Source organism: Nematolebias whitei, chromosome 9, assembly GCF_014905685.2.
Source record: "Nematolebias whitei isolate Nwh7 chromosome 9, NemWhi1, whole genome shotgun sequence".
NCBI lineage: Eukaryota > Metazoa > Chordata > Actinopteri > Cyprinodontiformes > Rivulidae > Nematolebias > Nematolebias whitei.
Window position 1 is genome coordinate 14586645 of NC_056506.1, and position 4798 is coordinate 14591442.

Sequence of the window (4798 nt, forward strand, 5' to 3'; positions counted from 1 at the left end):
CGAGGTGAGATCTTGCATGGAGCCCCAGTCCGAGGGAGATTGACAGTCATGTTTAGCTTCTTCCATTTTCTAATAAGTGCTCCAACAGTTGATCTTTTTTCACCAAGCTGCTTGGCAATTGCCCCGTAGCCCTTTCCAGCCTAGTGGAGGTCTACAATGTTGTCACTGGTGTCTTTGGACAGCTCTTTGGTCTTAGCCATGTTAGTAGTTGGAGTCTTACTGATTGTGTGGGGTGGACAGGTGTCTTTAAACAGCTAACAACCTCAAACAGGTGCTTCTAATTTAGGACAATCAGTGGAGTGGAGGTGGACGTTATAGAGGTCCTTCTCAAAAAATTAGCATATTGTGATAAAGGTCATTATTCTCCATAATGTAATGATAAAAATGAAACTTTCATATATTTCAGATTCATTGCACACCAACTGAAATATTTCAGGTCTTTAATTGTTTTAATACTGATGATTATGGCATACAGCTCATGAAAACCCAAAATGCCTGTCCCAAAAAATTAGCATATTTCATCCCACCAATGAAAGACAAGTGTTTTTAATACAAAAAACGCCAACCTTCAAATAATCATGTTCAGTTATGCACTCAATACTTGGTGGGGAATCCTTTTGCATGAATGACTGCTTCAATGTGGCGTGGCATGGAGGCAATCAGCCTGTGGCACTGCTGAGGTGTTATGGAGGCCCAGGATGCTTCGATAGCGGCCTTAAGCTCATCCAGAGTGTTGGGTCTTGCGTCTCTCAACTTTCTCTTCACAATATCCCACAGGTTCTCTATGGGGTTCAGGTCAGGAGAGTTGGCAGGCCAATTGAGCACAGTAATACCATGGTCAGTAAACCATTTACCAGTGGTTTTGGCACTGTGAGCAGGTGCCAGGTCGTGCTGAAAAATGAAATCTTCATCTCCATAAAGCTTTTCAGCAGATGGAAGCATGAAGTGCTCCAAAATCTCCTGATAGCTAGCTGCATTGACCCTGCCCTTGATAAAACACAGTGGACCAACACCAGCAGCTGACATGACACCCCACTGACTGTGGAAACTTGACACTGGACCTCAAGCAATGTGAATTCTGTGTCTCCTCTCTTCCTCCAGACTCTGGGACCTTGATTTCCAAAGGAAATGCAAAATTTACTGTAATCAGAGAACATAACTTTGGACCACTCAGCAGCAGTCCCAGGCGAGATGCTTCTGACACAGTCTCTTGTTCAAGAGTGGCTTGACCTGGGGAATGCGGCACATGTAGCCCATTTCCTGCACACGCCTGTGCACGGTGGCTCTGGATGTTTCTACTCCAGACTCAGTCCACTGCTTCCGCAGGTCCCCCAAGGTCTGGAATCGGCCCTTCTCCACAATCCTTCTCAGGGTCCGGTCACCTCTTCTCGTTGTGCAGCGTTTTCTGCCACACTTTTCCCTTCCCACAGACTTCCCACTGAGGTGCCTTGATACAGCACTCTGGGAACAGCCTATTCGTTCAGCAATTTCTTTCTGTGTTTTACCCTCTTGCTCGAGGGTGTCAATGATGGCCTTCTGGACAGCAGTCAGGTCGGCAGTCTTACCCATGATTGCGGTTTTGAGTAATGAACAAGGCTGGGAGTTTTTAAAAGCCTCAGGAATCTTTTGCAGGTGTTTAGAGTTACGTTGTTGATTCAGATGGTTAGGTTAATAGCTTGTTTAGAGAACCTTTTCATGATATGCTAATTTTTTGAGACAGGCATTTTGGGTTTTCATGAGCTGTATGCCATAATCATCAGTATTAAAACAATTAAAGACCTGAAATATTTCAGTTGGTGTGCAATGAATCTGAAATATATGAAAGTTTCATTTTTATCATTACATTATGGAAAATAATGACCTTTATCACAATATGCTAATTTTTTGAGAAGGACCTGTACATTGGTGGCAGAGGAAAAGGTCCTCATTAAGTTGCTATCCATCATGGACAATGCTGACCATCCTCTGCACGGTGCCATCATGAAGCAGAGGAGCTCCTTCAGTGGTAGATGCTGTCCCAGTCCTGCTCCATGGACAGATTCAGGAAGTCCTTTGTCCCTCAAGACATCAGACTGTTCAACTCCTCCATGCACAGTAAAAAATAGAGCTGTGTAAATCTGCAGCGCCCCTGATACTTGTGTATGTGTATGTATGTATATTTACAAGTATGTGGTGTTTTTTCTGTATAATTAGACCATGCTGCATGATTCCTCGAATTTCCCCCGCTGGGATTAATAAAGTGTCCGTGTGTCTGTATCTAAAGAAACCTTGAACAGTGATAATTTGATTTTGAGTTACACAATGGAAACAAAGTGCATTTGCTTAATTTCTGTTTGGAGCTGTTAGATTTGATAAATGAACAATATTTTTTGCCACTTTTAGAAAAAAATTACAACTCATAATTATGTAAGTTGATTTAATAAAATGATTTATATTATGAGATTCATTTGAACATAAATGACTTAGTATCTGGTAATTATGATGTGGTATATAGGATACTGTATCATAATTTTGACTAGCATCTTAAAACTTTGACTTAAGTCATATTTGTAGGATGCAAATACATAATTATGACATAAGTCATAGCTCATATCATGAGATGATTAGTCATAATTTTCAAGGTTCAAGGATACTATTGTCATTTGCATCACATGTGGTACATGAGGTGGAACAAAACTGTGTACATAGGATCCCAGTTACAAACAAAAATAGCAAAAATATAAAGTATAAAAAAGAAACAGTACACAAGGATCTAAGATATATGCTAATCAACAATAATAGAATATAATAATTATTGAACAGCAGCCTGAACATGAGTCTGTTGTGAGCAGATGGATATGAATTTAGCAGCTTATGGGTAAGAAATCAGCAGCATGAATAATCAGCAGCACAGATAAAGTGTCATATCGCCAATTAAAGTGTCATTACAGTGATTTGTCTGGTTAGGGATTTATGAGTTCAACAGCTTCAGGGTAGAAGCTGTTCCTCAGTCTAGTGGTTCTACACTTAATGCTCCTTAACCTCCTTCCTGAGGGGAGTGGGGCAAAAAGTGTGTGTGCTGGGTGAGTGGGGTCCTTCATGATGCAGGTGGCCCTCTTCCTGCATCTGGAGGTGTAGATGTCTGTGATGGTGGGGAGGCTGACTCCAACATCTTCTGTGCAGCCTTCACCACTCTCTACAAAAGCTTTTCTTTCTGCAGCTGTGCAGCCTCCATGCCACATGTTGATGCTGGAGCACAGGATGCTCTCCACTGCACACCTGTAGAAGGAGGTGAGGACTGATAACCAGCTGCCTCAGACACCTGAGGAAGTAAGATGAATAATGAAATATTATCTTGCAATTATAACTTATTGGATTTTTTTCTTCTTAAAAAACCACATAACATGGGTTTCCATAAGACTTCCCATCGCTATTTGTTTAAATATTTACCTACAGTATTTATTTTTGAAGCCGTTTAATTTACTTTTATTTTGAAATTTCCCGGAACTAGCATGCAACATCTGACACAACGGCGGCTAGCTTGACGCAGAGTAATGTCCGCTCGTGCTTCGTGTTGCTCCGCCTCTGTCCTCCCGACAAATTTCGGCTGTTTTCGTCCAAGTGGAGGAGGAGAAGGGAAAACAGAGGGTGGGCAGACTGATCGGACTGGCGAAGAATAAAAGTATTCGGCAGTTAAATATCGAAGTTGAAGGAAGAAAGTGAAATAAATCGGCGGCAGGTCTGCGTACAGGTGGTTTGTTCCAGCAGTCTGTACAGTTCCGACCGAAGAGGTCTCCTCCCAGTCTGTTGACGGATACAGTCTGGCTTCAGTGAAGGGAAGTACCCACAAGTGACTGCTTCTCACCGGCCAGGTAAGACCGCCACATCTTTTTTTATTTTAGACCGCCACATCTTTTATATTTACACCGCCACATCTTTTTTATTTAACCTGCCACGTCTATCCACGGACCAACATGCAGAGCGTCAGGCGCGTTTAGCTGAAGCAACAGTTGTTGTGAGACACATTCTGTCTGCTGCTTCACTCCATGTTTGTTCAACACCTGCTGGTGTATCCGCGACATTTGTGTGTCCAGGTGGACACAGCAACACCCACTCCGCAGCTTCCTGAGAGCTGCGGCTTCCTGCTGCCCGCCCTCTGGCTCAGAGACACTTACTCTGAAAAGAGCATCGATTATTCCAGAACAGCGGCACAGCTGCTGCAGATGTTTCTTTTTGACCACGCCTTCGTGTTAGCAAAATATCCTAGATAACTTTAGCGTTAACTGTTGGCGTCAGCCCTGTCTGTGTTAGCAAAATATTCCATGAGCCACTGGTTAGACTTGAATGAAACTATCAGAAAACAATCACCAGGCTGGTCTTAATTCAAGATGGCTGTCACAGATGAGCAACAAAACAAAAATGTCTCTAACTCTGTCAGTTTGACAAATGTTGAGCTTTTGTTTGTTTGTTTGTTGGTGTGGTAGTAGCAGAGGGTCATCCCCATCTTATACTCTGAGCATTAATTGATGGTGCAAGATTTTTTTGGGCAATGACTGTTCAAGTCCACTTTGTCTGTTAGCAAAATGTTTCACAAACTGCTTGAGCGACTGTAATGAAACTCTCAGACAGTTAGTGTTGGATGTTCAAAAGACAAAAAAAGTTTGTAAGCTCAATCATCCAGGTAGATACATAACTAAAAAGGGTTAAGTCGTGTCATCTGGACAGTTTTTTTTTTTTTTTTTTGGGGGGGGGGGGGGGGGGGGGGGGTCGTTTTTTTTTTTAAACTCAACTGCGTGTGTGGCCCCGCCGCAGATCTGGG